We start from the raw sequence: 18,885 nt of genomic DNA on the forward strand, positions 1-18,885 counted from the left end.
ATTTAATATATTTTGTACACACAGCTGTTAGAAAAGACACGTCAATAAGGATACAGAGTACAAGGGCACTACTTATTTCATGCTGAAATCTCTTCCAGTAGGCCCGCAAAAGGAAAGAAGAATTAGGAACACAAACCTAGTGCATACAGTAAACATTACATATAGTAATATATACATATTACAAGATACAAAACAATATATATACATACAAATACACACACACACACACACACACATACATATATATAACATACACACATATACTTACTTTATATTATAATACATTATACAAATATATATAATTTATTTAAGATGGTAAGGATAAATAATGTTCCTTAACAGATTTCTTGAACGCTGCTATGGTTTTGCACGCTCGTATGCTTGGAGGGAGGGAATTCCAAAGTATAACTGCTTGTACAGAAAACGATTTTGCGTAAGCATGTGTTTTATGAACAGGGCAATTGAGGAGAGTTTTAATATTTTTTATATTTAAATTTTGTTTTTTTTTTATGAGATATGTATTATATATGTATATTTTATTTAATATATCTCCATAATATGATATATGTTAGCTAATAACAAATTTCGACTTTCTCATCGTTCAATTCGTATCTCAAGCTTGAGATAGGTTAGTACTGAGACTCATGCGTCAATCAAGGCGTACGGTAATTTGCAATAAACAATCTATTTTTACGTTAAAATACATATATACATTGATACATTTTATAAACTGAAATTGATGTATTGAAATTTAACCTAGAGTTAATGTATTCTTTTATTGAAAGGCTTTTAATTCACGGATTAATTTCGTGTTTATTGTTTTGTTATTATTAGTTATACTTGCAATTTGTAAAGGTACTCGCTGATATCATAGCTCTACGATTTGACCGACCGACCAATTGAATCAAAACTACAGTGGAATGTCCTCAGATGAGTGGGATAGTATGGCCGCGACCAGAGAGAGAGGGCCGGACATCGTGAGACGCTTCAAGTGCAACACTACATGACCACTTTTTTTCCCTACCTATGCTGATAGCCTTGAGAAGTTATTTCAGCTTCACTCTAACGTGTGTAGGTGAGCTCACGGGGCTCAAACCGGAGTGTTGCTAACACTGATCCTAGCAAGAGCAGTGCTTCGCAGAATCTACCACCGGATCGGAAACGCAACCCACTGAGAACATCCGGCGAGAAACTCAGTGGGCTGTGTCTATGGGTTAATTCGCTCGTCGAGCCCTTCGTCGCAAGCGGCAGGTTCGACGAGGACGGTGACCAGAGTGACCACTCTGTCTCAAGCGTGAAACGATTGAGAAGAAGACTAATTTCAAATTGCCCAAGCTCTATAATAGGTTGAAGATGTCTGAAGATTGTACACGAGGACATCGAATTTGCCTTTAAGCATGAAGACCCGTATCTTCTCATTCATTAATAAATTAGAAAAACAATCTGATAGTTCGACAATTCGTATAAGTTTAATTTGCCAATCTGTCATTATAATTAAATATGAGCAACTTAAATGAAAAAATGAGCTGTTTTCATTTAAAAAAGTCATTACCATAACAAAGTGAAGAGGTACGCGGTAGGTACAAAACATTATGATGTTTGTAAACCTTTCACTGATGGAAACGCGACTATTACCGCAGGGATGTTTCCAATTTTGTTCTGAAAATTATTTTATACTTCATTTCAATATTAAAATTAATATGTTTTTGTATAGCATCCCCGAAACTAGACCTTTTAGCGTTTAACGTAGCAATTAATATTTTCCATTAAAATTATTTAGTAAGAGTTCGTGCATAGTAGGAATATCTTGTACCCTATGCAATTTAATAGCAAATAAACGTCACAAAATTTTTATTTTTTTATTGTTACTTTTTTAGACTTCCTCATAAATAATACCTAATTCAGATAATTCCTCAGTTAATTAAAATTTTCCATTATATTTCATAACTAAAAAAGCGATTTAAAATTAGTTCCCACACAACCCTATTGAAGCCAACATTAACTGACTTCCTTTAAAATGTTGTTTGTACTGATATTGTGATGACATTACAAAGTGAATATAATCACTGAGCTTGAGACATGAGGTAGAACTTTCAATTGTATAGTATAAGTGATGTCCTACCCTTCAAATCGGAACAGACTACGGTAGATATAACCAAGCCGGTGGTACCGAAACGTGCGCCATATTAAATACACCTTACCACCAGTAACTATGTGATTTTTTTTTATTGCCCTTGTAGGCAGATGAGCATACGGCTCACCTGATGGTGAGTGGTTACCGTCGCCCATGGACTTCAGCAATGCCAGGGGCAGAGCCAAGCCGCTGCCTAAACGATGTTATTCCTACATCGTGGTACTATTTCCTGAAAACATATAAAGTGCGTTATTTTTTAAAAAAAAATGCTATAACCTTATGTTACTTCAATAAAGGCTGTTCCATCGTTTGATTTAACGTTTTCATAATCTAAAACATATTCGACGTCTTTCGTTAATGAAGCAGTAGATATCGGCTTGGCTGTGCCCCTGGTGGTATACATGATCGAGATTGACTACTTACCTTCAACTGTGTGCATACAAAAAAATAAACCTTCCGTACTTCTTAAAGTTCAAAACAAACCAGCATTATATTATTTTACAACGAAATCAATCCTTTAATTGTGGCCAATATTTTTAGGTGAACTCTAAGCTATTTTTCGCGCTTTACCTTCAAGCTAAAATCAAATGAACAGAATGAGGGAAATAATAAAATAATATATTCTTTTATTTACCTGTTCTAGTACATTATAATATTGTTTATGGTAAAAAAATCCATACGAATAACATTCAAGATTTATAAGTAAAAATCTACGTGGAATTTTCTCTCCGAGCCAGAGAATGGCCATCAATATTTATCTTGTCAACTAACATTTGCATATACACGGCTCGGGTCATTCAGTCAATGAATCGAAATGTCTTTTGCGCATAGGAAATGATGTGGTAGGTATTCCACTTCATAAATACAAGTCCTTTAAAATTATATTGCAACTTGCGTCGCTTAAACACGGTTGTCCTCATTTAATCAAATGGTAGATGTTCACACATGGCGGATGCTTTGATTTTTATAATAATTTATCATCCTTTGATGCGTAATAAGCCTTAAATCAATTTTAATAGACAGCATTAGTTTCTTTAACGTGTATTTATGATTATTTTCCAAATCGTGATTACATTGTAGTTTGATTTAAAATTATGATTTAAAATGTACCTACCTTGAAGAGAATTAGATGCCCACAGTACTTTTAGTGTTGGATTGCCCTTATTGTATTGTTTTGGTTTACAGCAGAACATTATCTACTCAACTCGACGTTTTCAAGTTTTAATCACTTCAAAACAGTACTTAACGTAATAATTTTAATACCTTCCTTAGTATCTGCATTAACATCGATATGAACATTCTGTGAACATTTTTTTTGAGTCGTGAGATAATATTCGAACTTCAGCTTATGTGTTGGAATTGGTAGACCTCTGTGTCCGGGCGTAGCTAGAATAGCCTCTTAGGCTATCAGCAAAGAGGGTAGCGAAAAAAGTAGATGGGACTTGCAATGTTGAATCGACTAAAACCTCCTGTGCGCTTAACAACCCGTGTCCTAGTCTTGGATGAGTTCATCCAAGACGCGAAGTCCCGACTCATGTCTCTCCGCAATCCACTTAATATCAAACCGGCGGTCTGGGAGCTATCAGAAGGCCGCCGGGACAATGTCGCCAAGGCATATATCTGGGATACCCCGCTGGATCATATCAAACGTGGATCCAGGAATGCAATCATCCGTTATGCAGTTTCTCTCTCGCAAAACGTGTGCAGAGCAGTTTACATGTCGTCTTCATGGTTCTACCCCGCCAATTCTGTCTCACCTCGGTATCGATAGCTGCGATGAGGACAGGGCGGCCTTGTCATGCAGAACAAACTACGAGCGTGTGCATCCGATCTTCCTCTTCCTATACTTCCCGAGGCTCAGTCGGGATTTACCTACTCCTACCTACTCCCCAAGGGCTTGACGAATCGCCTAGACGATCCGCATACCAGCCGAAGGATCGACCAGCAGCCTGGGCAAAGCCTCCAGTATTGGTAATTCTGAACATTGGATTTTAATTTATATAAACATCTTACGCAGAAACTTAAATAGAATAATATAACGCTTGGCCGTAAACACGGGGTTTACTTGATTAGGTTTTTGAATCAATAATGTAGCGGTCGGAACAAGATTACAATAAAAAAAAATAAAGAGTTTCAAAAGCAGTGCTTCGCGGCAGAAATAGCCCGACTATTACTAGCAATCGTCGAAATTTACAAATCATTGTGAATTTCATTATTTAATACAATGCTGGATCTTCGTTTTGCGAAAAAAGATTGACTACGTTTAATGCTAAAATTTTGCAATTTGAACGTTAAGTTGATTTTGGCGCGATAGCTGTCACTCAACAGTCACAGAATCGAACGCAGATCCAAAGTTATTCCTTTCACAGCGTTCGAATCGTCCGAAGATTCAAAGCATCCGCGGCACCTAATAATTATAATTACACCGATGATGTACGACGTAGAATATTTTTTCGATTAATAAACATTTAAGATAGTGAAAGTTTGTGATTTACGTTACGGTTGTCTCAGTTGGTACAAACGATGGAATGTTGTTCACGATTATGGTAAATGTTTATAGTTAACACGACGTAGCGTTGTGCTTTGAAATAATGTTTACTTACGGATTACATACTAAATGTTGAAATAATACCGAGTCAATTTAACATTCATAATTTTGACATTTTGATTGCTTAGTTGTGTTAAGCATAAGATATAGTTTTTTTTTAAAGTAAAAATACTTTTTCGTTATATATATATATATTATTAGTGCTGAATAAAATTAAGAGTTGTTTGTGCGTTATAGGTAGTTGATAATTTGTTCAATTATTGTAAACTATTGTAATTATAATATAAGTCAAAGAAAAGCGCGCGAGTTTTTGAAGAAATTGGTACTCACACCACCACGTTGGAAGATTTTTTGGGCGTAGTAACAAAACCTGTAAGCTCTTCTTACGTTTTGTTATAATATGAAGCGAAATGAAATGAATGTGATTAATTTGAGACTTTAATCAATTCGGATAAAATCAAATGAAACGAGATGAGATGGGATGAAATATAATTTCAGAAAAATAGTGGTAATTTCCTAAAAAATAATCAGTGGACATTCTGAAAGAACCCAAGAAGTTTTGGCCACTGGCTTTATTCCAATTTCCCACATTTGCACCTGCTAAATAGTTAATAAATCACCGTTATTACATATTTAAACCCGAAGAAAACACTAAATGAACAAAATAAAATAATTCACACATCTTCGTCACTCGCGTTCCCGCCAAAAATCCTGATTAGTCATTATTGGTGCAGAGAGGGGAATGCCACTTTTTTTTTGGGCCGCGCGACCTGGATTCTATGTAACTAGGAACAGTAATAATAACCTAAAAACTGACCGAAAAAATGTTTTAGTAGTTACCAGTAGCAGCACCAGTAGTAGTTATTTCACAAAAAACAAGTTGTTCTTCTATAAAGAAATATTTAAAATATTAATTAATATAGACATTTATCTAGATACATTATCAGTAATAAAATTTTATTTTTCAAGTTTATAGTCTTCTGAAAGTCCATAGATAGTAATTAAGTAGTCAATTACTTTTAACAAAGACGTTAATACGAAGATGATTGGAACTCTCTCAGCTTCACCTCCCGGCACTATCATTTTCATATTTTGTCAATAAAGCACTGGCATTAGTGACCTTGTTTCCGATTCATCGATTGATATAATCTGGCATCTAGAGATAGCTGTTTCCTCGGGTCATATCGGCTGTTTGCAGAAACCATTGGCTACATTTGTGTATCGTCTGTTGCATAGTCAACAAGCGCGCGGATACACGATCGCGCGGGAATTTTTTGTTTTTTTTTTTCTATTCTCTTCCAAGGGAAAGGGATGTGAGAATTTACAGTCTTAATTTTTTTTTGTGATCTTTATATTAAGCAGTGAAGTTTAAAAACAATTTTGTGAATATTTTGGATTAAGACACAGTTTTTAAATTAACTTAAAAAAAGGAGTCGGTTATCAATTCGGGGCTTATGTTTATTCCTTCTGGTGTTGAAGGACATTAATTGGACCATTCCAGTGGATGGTGAGTGGCTCTTCTTAAGTAGGTTTTGCGAAAAGTATTTAAATTTTAATGATATTTACTTAGCATTTATCAATTGGTACTTCATATAAAAAGAGGGATTATCGATAGATATGACGCCCATGGACAACAAGGACTTTTGAGATTCTTTTATTGTCATATTTTGTATATATACGACGCACTCGGTAATATAATCAGTTAAAAAGCATTATAGGATCCGTAGCTTGATAAGTGAGACGCTTGGCATTGAGTCAAGAACAAATTTGCATACACATTATACATATCTAACATGTTTGATGAACGAATTCGACTTTAATGTCGTAAATTAAAGATCCAAAAATAATAATTAATCGACATAATTACTTTACTGGTTGATATTATAAATCTGGACGGATAGGTATCAGCATAGAGCCTCTTTCTTCTACAAATCATTTATGTATTCAGTTTGAAGCGCAGAATGTCCATCACTACAACTTTATTGAGTCTGCAGTCTCAAATGTCAAGTTAGACTCTATTTACGTTGTCATGTCTTAAGCCTCGGTCATTGCAAATCCAAGGATTTTTTTTTATGAGTTAGATCTTCGAAATTTAAATATTTAGGTGTTTAATTACGTATTGTTATGATTCGAATAAAATAATTACGTATTGTAATGATATTGAAAGAATACATTCTTGGCAAGTCACGATCAAAATGACGATGTAGCTTTGGGATGTAGAGATGGTGTTGAGCTTGAATCAAAAAGGCTGCATACTTGCCGTATTAAAGAATTATTATCATTCAAAAAAATCATTGTCAACTTGTATAGATGTTGATATTTTGCGCTAAATTTGCTGTTACTTTGATTGCATTCTCGAAAAATAAGCATACATACATTAGTATATTTATACTTTATATTAGTATAGCATATAACATAAGTAACTTTACTTCTGTTTCTTCTTCTTTCTTTCTTCTGATTTATTATTCTGGCATCAGTTTGACGCTCATGTTTCATGAGGCCATTTCAAATAAAAATTCTGTCTCGTTTTGTAAAATAAGATCATGAACAATGGGAAGAGTGACCAGAAATACTTTTTTTTATTGCTTAGATACCGGAGCCCATAGACATCTACAACGTAGATGCGCTACCCACCTTGAGATATAAGTTCTAAGGTCTCAGTATAGTTACAACGGCTACCCCACCCTTCAAACCGAAACGCATTACTGCTTCACGGCAGAAATAGGTGGGGTGGTGGTACCTACCCGTGCGGACTCAGACCACCAGTATTTCCGCAAATTATAATTTTGCGGGTTTCATTTTTATTACACGATGTTATTCGTTCACCGTGGAAGTCAGTCGTGAACATTGGTTAAGTACGTATTTCATTAGAAAAAATTGGACCCGCCTATGGGATTCGAACATCGTTACATCGCTAAATACGAATGCACCGGACGTCTTATCTTTTAGGCCACGACGACTTCAAAATATGATGCGTGTGCAACTTGGTGCACTTCTTTTGCGGTGTGTAGTATTGTGGTTTTCTTAATTTTTCATCCTTAAATCAATTTTCTCTTGTAATAGGGAATGCTGTGTGTAAGAGAAACGACCTAGCTCGTTTTGTCCTTTCCCTCTCTCCAAGGTCGAGTCGTTTGCGAGACGTTCTGTCTATTTTCTTACTCTCGCCCTTCCAAAATTTTATCTTTTCTCTCTAGCCGTAACGGATCCGTCACGAGTTATATTTGTAATTGTACCCTCAACGAACCTAAAGAAGTTTGACTTCAAAAAAAGTAGGTATATGATAATTTAATGTTATTTTTATTCAGATACCCACTCATAGACAAAATATGCACTTGTCGAGTTTATTTTCTTGTAATAGTCAAATAGTCATAATTGTAAAGGTTCTAGCGGGTTTATTATTATTCCCTGAAAAAAAAAAAAAAAACTTATAAGTTTTCATTTCTTCGGCCGAACTTCGGAGTTCTTGGCGGTCTATCAATACGTATTTCACTCGTAGACTTAGCAATAGATGAAATTCAGAAGTTAAAACCTTACTATGAACCGATATGTAAACTTGTGTAATTAGTGAAATGGTTACATATTATGTATTATGTATGTATTACATACTATGTTTGAGTATTTAGAAAACACTGTTTGGTAACAAACAATGTGGGATCGTACGCACATCTTTATTTGAAATTATACGTAAGTTTTTTTTTAAATTAGAAACCGAACTTCATTCCACTTTAGTGTCATGCCTTACTTTTAGCGATGCGTAGTGGCTAAGTGGAGGCGCTAGGCAGTTTGGTACAAAGCCCTTAGCTTTATCAACCATCATGTGAATTTATAAAATTGAAATTTACCAACCTTGTACCGAAAAGTTGAATGAAAAGCAGTATTCAAGTTATGTCGTCGCGGTTATGGAAGGCAGAGGTAATGAGCACCATCTTGTACAGGAGACAAGTTGAAAAATGTCTACCTAAACAATAAGATATTGTTGGAAGGCTAACCGAAATAGCGATCGTGTAGGAAGCGGAAATGATATAAATATAGCAGTTTTAAGCAGAGTGAAGTACCGGTCATCGTCTTCGTCGAACCCGTCGCTTGCGACGAAGGGCTTGACGAGCGAACTAACCCATAGACACAGCCCACTGAGTTTCTCGCCGGATCTTCTCAGTGGGTCGTGTTTCCGATTCGGTGGTAGAATCTGCGAAGCACTGCTCTTGCTAGGGTCAGTGTTAGCAACTCTCCGGTTGAGCCCCGCGAGCTCACCTACAAACGTTAGGGCGAAGCTGAAATAGCCTCTCAAGGCTATCAGTATAGGAAAAAAAAAAAGTAAAGTGTGCTGGATTGAAGTGAAATGTCGTTGTTTTTAAAATTTTTCCACATGCTACTATGGCGCCACCTTAATTGTCTTCCTTTCAGCGGACTCTTTTTATTACATTGAAATGGTACACCTTGCTTCTAACCTCCATAGTTGTGGTCTAAGGGATAATTCGCCTGAAGTGATGCGACTATGCCGCTCTCAGGTGGGCGGTGGAATTCATGCTATGACGTCTCTCCTATGACGTCAGTTCCGGGTAACTATTTATTAATCTGTGGTTCTGGGTACATCTATCTGAGTAATAGAAAAATACGATCTTGTCTGTATTTTTTACTAATATGTAAATATTTACGAGAGCTTCTCAAACTACATTGAAAAACGCAGTACAAATATAAGATTTAGGATTTTGGCAGCGCCTAAAATGACGTAGGTATAAAATGGAATTAACAGTTAATAAGCTTATGGTCAATTTCGATATTTTTAACCAAAGGACGAGATTAATACGACTCGATTAGATCGTCAATAAGAAGGTAATTTTGAACACGTTGAAAGCAGATACGAAATGCTAATCTTAGCACAGTTCTTTACGTCAAATTTAGTTAGCGTTATGGCACTTATGACACACTTCAAACGTTGTTTACGATTGCTGGGAGATTTATTTTAAAACGCCATTTAAAACTAATCGGATAAACGCACGAATATTAATCTGCCTGCAGTTTGAATAAAATTTACTTTTGAAAGTTGTAATTTTAAAACTTAATCTTTTACGTGTTTCGGTAACTTTCTATTTAGATTTTCGATGAAGCTGAAGGTGGGATGTGTGTGGGATTGTTTAATTGTTACGTGAAATCTAATAGTTATCACTGTTCATTTTTATGCAAATAAGTAGTAATATTTTTTCCTCGTTATATCCAAGGAACGCAAATTATTAATCTGTAGAAAAACGTATTTTTTTTATCTCTAACTAGCGGCCCGCCCTTGCTTCGCTTCGGAAACTATAATTTATTATTCATTTCTCCACTATTTAATGGATGTTATTATACATATAAGCCTTCCTCTTCAATCACTCTATCTATTAAAAAAAACTGCATCAAAATCCGTTGCGTAGTTTTAAAGATTTAAGCATACATAGGGACAGAGAAAGCGACTTTGTTTTATACTATGTAGTGATATGAAGGAAAATGCTAGTATTAAAAAGCTGTTGCTTGCGAGTACAGAATTTACAGAGTATAATTTTATTTAAACAAATCCAGTACCACTTTAATGTACGCTACGTTATTTATGTGAAGAACCGTTTTTGAAACGGTACCTATTTCATTCAGAAACATATTTCGAAGAGATTATTCAAACCCAGGAATCTTGCTCAACAAGACGCGTTAATAACAGTTTCATTGACAGCTAGTTTTGTGGAAAACGTTGCAGTTGCATAAAGATGCAATCGACGTCTATAAAAAAAAAAAAAACTTGTGCAAACAACAAATACAGTTAAAAAACTGGTTAAAAAACTGGTTAAACAACAAAGTAACGCTCCACATATTACGACTATGAACTGTTTCATTAATCATTGTGTAATCATTGATTTATAAACGTTTGGAAATGCGAAGGTTGATCTCCGGTTCGCGGCAGACGATTCAAGTTTGCAATAAACAACATATTGAAATCAGAAATAAATTAATATTAATATATATTCAGGTATCAAGAGCTACTTTAAGTGTTGTTTAAGTTATTCCACGTGTACATATTCTCTTTTATTCTCTAACTATTAGGTAATTTGCTTTTTTATGACATAATATGTCATTAGAATTAAAATTAGAATATTAGCAAAGCAGTTTGTAGAATTAAAAAAAGATTATTATAACTTCAGCACATGTTTATGACACGTAAATCTATTTTGGTCACTGAAAAAAAAGTTGAATCAGATAACTCGATTTGCAAACTGTAACACCCACGCAACTCTTAAGACGCAAAAAAGAGAAACTAATTAGTCAACCGATTGAAAAATATTTTAGTTCGATCGCGTTACAAATTTTAGGTCAGATTGATTAAACATTAAATTATGCTAATCGTATTCTGAGGAGCAAAAATAAAAAATCTAGCTAGCAGAGTGGCAACAAAACTACATTTTGATATCTGAAACGGACAATATTGTTCAAATTAAATGATTTTTATATTGCATTGTATAAACTCATCATGTTACTAATAACTTCCGGATAAACTTCGATTTGGGGATTTCGAAATTATGTGAACTCATCTCACTGATTGATAATTATGAATATCCATTTAACTGCTTATTAAGATTAATGAAATTTCTTAATCGTGCTTAATTTACAATATTTAATATGTGACCCACAAAAATGATTCGTATACCTTTGACATTTGTCGTCTTTGACCACCAGATTGTAGTTTTAAATACTTAATTCAAAAAGTTTTTTATATAATACTTTAATGTCTTTTAACATATTGTGTATGTTAAGAACCGAGGAATCATTGGACAGTACTTATAATGCCTGCTTTGGTAGCATTTTGATAAATGAGCAATTATAAATGGCCGTTGAAATAATTTAATTACCGCAGGCTTCAAAATACTCATAGCCCGTCACGTATCGGGCAGGAGAATAATAGACATTTTTATTTAAAATATTTTAATTATATGACACTAATCGAACTGCTGATTCAACTTAGAGGATTTTACATTTAGAACAACTGGATTCTTGACACTAATTTGTACTTATGTATTTATAATTATTAATAACTAGCTGACCCGGCAGACTTCGTTGTGCCTCAATCGATAAATAAAAGACCTAACCTTTTGTATAAAATAAACTTAAACAAACAAAAGGAATCCGTACGACGGGGGACACATCAAAGGAAAAACAATATTGTTATTTTCATTTAATTCCGAGCATTTTCATATTTATCTACCTTTTAAACCTTCTATGGACTTCCACAAATAATTCAAGACCAAAATTAGCCAAATCGGTCCAGCCGTTCTCGAGTTTTAGCGAGACTAACGAACAGCAATTCATTTTTATATGTATAGATATCAAATAGTATTCGTTTTAATGGTAATAACTTACAACAGCAGCTGTACTGATTAGGTGATTTTGAGGATCTGGTAGTGTTCACTGTATTCTAAATCATGTGGACACGGAAAAGTAAGTGGCACTAAAATCGTGTTGTAGTTGTTTTTAATATAAAAATACGTATTTTACGCTCCTCGATGGATTTTCAATCATTAGGAACAATATGCTTATCTCCCTGCAAACGACAATAAAAAAAGGATTTTAATAAAGTTTAAGTAACAAAGGGCAAAAGTTTAGTTTATATTTGAGATGACGAGATTTAAATTCTTCGTAGTTTTTCTCTCCAGTAATTAATAGCTTTGAGTAAATTATTATAAGAAAGTTGAACAATTTTACGACATTCAAGTACACGAAAAATTTCAATAAATTTCTCCTTTTATCACCAATAAACGTTGTTTACTTCCTAATCGCATTTAATGTATGACACGTTATATATCACAGCGTTAAAAAGTAATAAAAATAATGAGGGAATTAATCAAACAAGCCATGGCTTCCGTCTGGGCGAGATTTAAAAGTCGTGTTGAATTATGTCAAATGCAATGTGTATTTTTTCTTAGCCTTGTTAAAATAATATTGTAATTGGTCATTAGAAATGTATCTAGATCTACAGAGGTAAGATCTTACGGTTAATCCTGATATGTAGCGGGCAACTGTCACCTAAAATACGGCCGAGATCCTCAGTGAGATTTTTAGTAACAAGATTAATTAGCTAGTATTGAGTCGACGTAGCCGTAAGGATAAGACGCCCGGTGCATTCGTATCGAGTAATTCGATGCGAATGCGAGTGCCGGTGTTCAAATCCTACAGATAGGTATCGATTTTTCTAATTAAATACGTACTTAACTTATATTCGATTAACAACTTCCACGATGAAAGAATAGCATCATGTAATAAAAATCAATCCCGCTAAATTTATAAGAGTGAATACTGGTGGTAGGGGACATTTTTAAGACCGCACGGGTAGGTACCACTTGCCTATTTCGGTTGCAAAGGGATCTCCGATTATAAATTCGCTTTAAAGGTAATGTAATTCATTTTTATGTGTTCAAATATTGACAAATATGAATGGAATTCCAAATGTGTTATTCTGAATTATCAGCTCCATTCTGGTTTTTGTCTAATATCTTCTATTTCATGACAGCTGTTGCTACATCACTCTCACTCCGAGATCGGAGGTCGTGTCAGTAAGTTAGCGTTGTCCGTGCTATGATTAGCCTGCAAGTACCAGGGCTGCACGAAGTTTCTAGTAAGGCGCGCCCACTGAGTTTCTCGCCGGATCTTCTTAGTGGGTCGCGTTTCCGATCCGGTGGTAGATTCTACGAAGCACTGCTCTAGCTAGGGTGTATGTTAGCAACATCGTCAGGTTTAAGCCCCGCGAGCTCACCTACTTGTTAGGTTACGCTGACATAGCCTCTCAAGGCTAACAGATTAGGTAGGAAAACAAAAATTAAGTCGCGAGCTCACTTAGTACAGAGCTGATTTGCTACTTGTGACCCCAAGCTGTTGGTCGTGGACCTAGCAGCTAAATAAGGTAGTGAGAGTTTCTGCGATGAACCTGTTGAGGTTTATCTTGAAAATATAGGTAACTCGATGTATATATTTTTCAAATATCTTCTATTTTATGCTAGCTACAATGACAGTTTAAATATTATTCCATTTAAGAAACAAAAGGCGAAAATGATATTAAATAATATGTATACATAAATACATAATTTCCTCAGCTTTCTTCACTATCGAGTGGTATAATTTTGAGTTATATTCGACTGAAATGGATTTGTTCATCCAACGTTTTAAACGAAATCACGAATGTTAATTTAAATAACCCTTTATCTAATCAAAATTAGCATGAATTAGTATTCGTGATGAGGGTTACATAATCAAGCCCTAATCGACGAGGAGCTGGCGATGTTTTACGTAACAAATGAATTTCACACCGGAACTTTTTCTGCCTAGTTCCATATTAAATTTTGTTACGCGTGAATAATTCAAATTGAGTAAAACCCTAGTAGCATGCTATTAATCATAAGTGAAATACAGAAAGCATATTTTTGTCCGCCTACTATTATATAAACGATAATAAAAATAACGTGCTGATAAATGGTGTATATATGATTTACATAATGTGTATATATGTCGCAGTGGGCGTATAATATTAATAATGAGATTTTTTAAATGGATAATTTGCGGCTATCTTTATGGCCTTTCTAGCTTCGTTAGGACGGGGAAGCTGGTGTCGAGGAGTGTGTGTACTTAGTACTTAGCGGCGATGTTAAGGTTATCGTGTCCCGCAATAGCATTCCAACTTATTACTATAATTTACTTATTAAAGTAAGTAAAATAGTAGGAAGTCCGTCGTCTGGCAACGTTTAGAGTTTTATTATGAGGTATGGTTAATAAGAGAATCAAAGAAACTGGAGAAAAAAAAATTATAGAGACGCTAAAACTGTTGAGATTTTTTAAAATAGCTTTATTATATCGTTCGGATCGTTTGGAACCTCTGGGTCTGCGGAGGGACTTCTGTTCCCTCTGTATTTTGTACAGGAGGTTCCATGGGGAGTGCTCTGAGGAATTGTTCGAGATGATACCGGCATCTCGTTTTTACCATCGCACCGCCCGCCACCGGAGTAGAGTTCATCCATACTATCTGGAGCCGCTGCGGTCATCCACAGTGTGTTTCCAGAGGTATTTTTTGCCACGTACCATCCGGCTATGGAATGAGCTCCCCTCCACGGTGTTTCCCGAGCGCTATGACATGTCCTTCTTCAAACGAGGCTTGTGGAGAGTATTAAGCGGTAGGCAGCGGCTTGGCTCTGCCCCTGGCATTGCTGAAGTCCATGGGCGACGGTAACCACTCACCATCAGGTGGGCCGTATGCTCGTCTGCCTACAAGGGCAATAAAAAAAAAATCGAGGAGTGAAAGGTTATTTATTTGATTTAAGCGATATTTCGTTTAATACGTGACATTTATCTCTGTAATTAAAGGTGCTTTTAATTTAGTTTTAGTCCTTTTTTTTATTGCTTAAATGGGTGTACGAACTCACAGCCCACCTTGTGTTAAGTGGTTACTGGAGCTCATAGACATCCAATACGTAAATGCGCCACCCACCTTCTAAAGTCTCAAGTATAGTTACAACGGCTACCCCACCCTTCAAACCGAAACGCATAAGTGCTTCACGGCAGAAATAGGCAGGGTGGTGGTACCCGCCCGCGCGGACTCACAAGAGCTCCTTTTTTTTACGCTGGAGAATTCATTTACGGATACCCGGTCGAGAGGGGTAATATACCAAGTTATGTCGGACTCCGGCGCCTCCAGAGAAGAAGAGGGAGAAGAGGAAGACCAAAGTCCTCCTCTTCTTCCACCTCCTACCGGGAGACTACGCCTTGAGAAAGGCACGCGAGGCGTTGCGCGGCGTCTAACACGCCGAACCCGCCCCGCAAAACCAACTACCGACTAAATCCCATCGAGCTCGCCGTCGCCGGTACCCGTCCTAACAATAGGACGGGATTCCATCCCCGGGAAGATCCCGCAGGACGGCGTCTTGGGAGACACCCCGTGAGTGGCGCATAGGAGCCACCTTGCGCTGCCTCAGCACGGAACCGACAGCAGAGCACCGGGCGCACCCGCACCCGGTACCGAACAGTCCCTACGGGAGTATACGGGAGCATCGTGCCCGCGTCGCCCACCCCGCCTTCTTCGCTGAGGAGCCGAAGAGGGATCCCACTCTCTTTCGCGCTCCTCAGCCTCGCGGAACACCATGATCAGATGGCAAAATCTGGCCATGGCCTCCCACGAACTCTCGTCCTCTAGCATGCGGGCAATGACAGCCCGCAAGGTCACAAGAGGTCCTACCATCAGTAAAAAACATCAGCAGTTCGATGTTTTTAATTAAGCTTCAATTAAGTTTACTCCATTCATATAGTTGAAGAATTTTTTGTGTTATGAAAATTTGTCAAATTTTTAATGGCTTCTCTGTAAAGTTGCAATAATGTTGCTTAAGTCAAATAGGTAACCTTTCACCCCTCGATGAGATGAACGTTCTTAAAGCGGTGTTTGAGGAGAGAGCTACACGATAGGTTTCGCTATATCTGGAATTGTTGATATCCACGAGCGGCGGCGACCTCTTGCCACTAGATAAGCGCGTTTACTTCTATGACTATAAATTTTTTACAATAAAGTAATTCTTTCTTACACTGTTTTTAATTCAAATTTATTTAAATTTATTTTCTATTTTTTAGTTGGATTTTCTATAAAAGCATATTTTGTTAGTTTTTTTAAATTATTATTTATTAATCATTTTTTAGTTGAATTTAATTTTTTTCAATTTTTTTAAAATATTGAATTTCATTGTCATCGGTCCATAATAAGTATACCAAATTTCGAGTTAATCCGGTCAAATTCATGTTCAAAGATTCCGTTCCAAACATACATACGTCTGAAACTAATAAAAGCGAATTAATAAAGAACTGACATCTTCATCAAAGGCCACACTTGTCCATCGCTATAGATAGGTATCTCGTAACACAACATACGAAGCTCGTATTTCGGCCCTTTTCATCCAGCTCTTATCAGCGGCCTTTCGCAAGGCGCCATACCTTTTTATGCCTTTGTAGGCAGACGAGCATACAGCCCACCTGATGTTAAGCCTATCCGCTGCCTACCATAAACCTACACTACGTTTACCGATTCGCGATTTTAATAGGTAAAAAGCTCTTTGGCTCCAGCGGTTTCCCAATTCTACGGCATGCGTGGCCAGCCCACTGCCGCTTCAGCTTATTAATTCAGTGAGCTATGTCGGTGACTTTGGTTTTGTGCCGTATAACTTTATTTCGAATTAAATGCTTTTCCGATCCGGCGGTAGATTCGGTGAAGCACTGCTCGTGCTAAAGCCAATGGCTATCAACGATCAGGTAGGGGAACAACAACAAAAAAAAACAATTTTATTTTTAAACCAACATTTAAAATTTAATATTCGAATTTCACCTAAATACAAAATGTCAAAATGTTGACAATGTGACATTGACAGTGCAAATATTCTGTGAAACAGACTCTGTACTTATAAGATGATATAAGACATTCAATGTTTTGAAATAAGATAGGTATCGAGTTTAATGTTTTTCTATGAAATTTTAACGTTGCACTTATAGGGTATTGAAAATGTTATATACTATATAGATTTAGAACTATATGTTTATAGAACTATATAGATTTTAATGGTGGTAGTGCGTTTTGTAAGGTGGTGGTGCGCGTGGGTAGGTATCACCACCCAGTCTGTTTCCGCTACATTTTGAAGCAGCCGTTGTATTGTAAACTGAGACTTAGAAATGATTCAAGGTGGGTGGCGGTGTTTACGTTATCATGTCTCTGGGTTTCGGTAACCAATTATCACTAGGTGTACCGTGCTTATTTGAGCAATAAAATCAACTCATGTGTCATTTAAATTTTATTAAATTCTCACATCGAATAAATTGTTTAATTTCTGAATAAATATTAAGAAGTGCTCATTTAGCTCCAGCACAGAATAAGATTAAAAAAAATATGCTTAAAATCTAGCCACGCTCTCAATTTCGACATGAAAATCAAGTTTGTATTTGTAAAATTAGAAACTATTCATTTTCTCAGTCCAAAGTGCTCAATGTATTTTTTTAACTCACTAATCTAATATGTATAAACTCCTCTTTTTATATCTAGATCATTAGCTCGTGCATAAAACCATATGTTACCTACTTATAATTTAAATTTAAATGCCTGTGGTAAATGTTTGCACACACTGTCACCACAAGTATCACTAAGAAAAGTTGCTAATAAATTAGTGTTTATCTAAGTACCTTGTTTATTGTTGTAATGATTAACTCTATGTAAGGGTTAATGAATTTTCCGCTTAATAAAAGAGGTAAGTAGTAAAAGAGGTAATTTTTTTCTTCCTGCCTAAGCTGATAGCCTTGAGGGGCTATATCAGCGTCGCCTTAACTAGTAGGTGAGCTCACGGGGCTCAAACCTGATGCCTCAAACGAAGCTCTTGCTAGCATGCTTTGCAGAATCTACCACCGGATCAGAAACGCGACCCACTGAGAAGATCCGGTGAGAAACTCAGTGGGCTGTGCCTGTGGGTTAATTCGCTCGTCGAGCCCTTCGTCGCAAGCGACGAGTTCGATGAGGACGATGACCGGTGCTTGTGGTACCTAAAAGCACTGTTAATGGTTCAGGAGGATCCGTAATGACGTGCTTTGGGCGACGCCGACAATGCCTTTCCATTGTGTTTAATTCAGTATTTGAGTGAAACACACAAGGGCACTAAGCGCCAAATGCAATCCTTCCATTTTAAAAAGGCGTTGTTGAATCATTTTCGGCTTCAACTTGAAGAATGGAGCTTTTTCTATACAATTCAAAGTGTGTCATAGTGGAAGACAATCCTCTTCAAAGAACCTTCGAATTAACCTCGCGGTTTCGCGTTAACTTGTCTGTTAATAGCAGTTAATTAATTTAAAAAAAAAAGACGTGTGCCACTCGGAGACTGCCGCGGTAAAGCTATTGCATAGCATTTTTTATCAACTTATGCAATTATAAAAATCAACAATAATAATTTAATATTAGAACACCAATAAAATAAGATCCGGCGAGAAACTCAGTGGGCTAACTTTCAATGAATCTGCTACATTGTGAGTATTCCATTTTGACCGCGCACTCACTAGAGGGCGCTACATGGGATAGAGATACGCGTTTGGATGCTAGTTCTAACTCTCATTAGCCCATAATCAACGGTTTAGCTAGTTTATTTTTAATGCCACTCCAATCACTAAATGATTAGTAGGAGTAGTA

General features: G+C 36.3%; 1 protein-coding gene across 1 annotated transcript in view; it reads left to right on the top strand.

Moving 5' to 3' along the window:
• Positions 1 to 5,683: 5,683 nt before the first annotated feature.
• The window catches only part of LOC101743429 (uncharacterized), a 40,570-nt gene continuing 27,368 nt past the window's right edge, over positions 5,684 to 18,885 (top strand). The window contains exon 1 of the mRNA XM_012696591.4: positions 5,684 to 6,189. The gene's annotated coding sequence lies outside the window, so the exon portion shown is untranslated. The remainder of the gene's footprint in view (positions 6,190 to 18,885) is intronic.

This window comes from Bombyx mori, chromosome 19, assembly GCF_030269925.1.
Source record: "Bombyx mori chromosome 19, ASM3026992v2".
NCBI classification, from domain to species: Eukaryota; Metazoa; Arthropoda; class Insecta; order Lepidoptera; family Bombycidae; genus Bombyx; species Bombyx mori.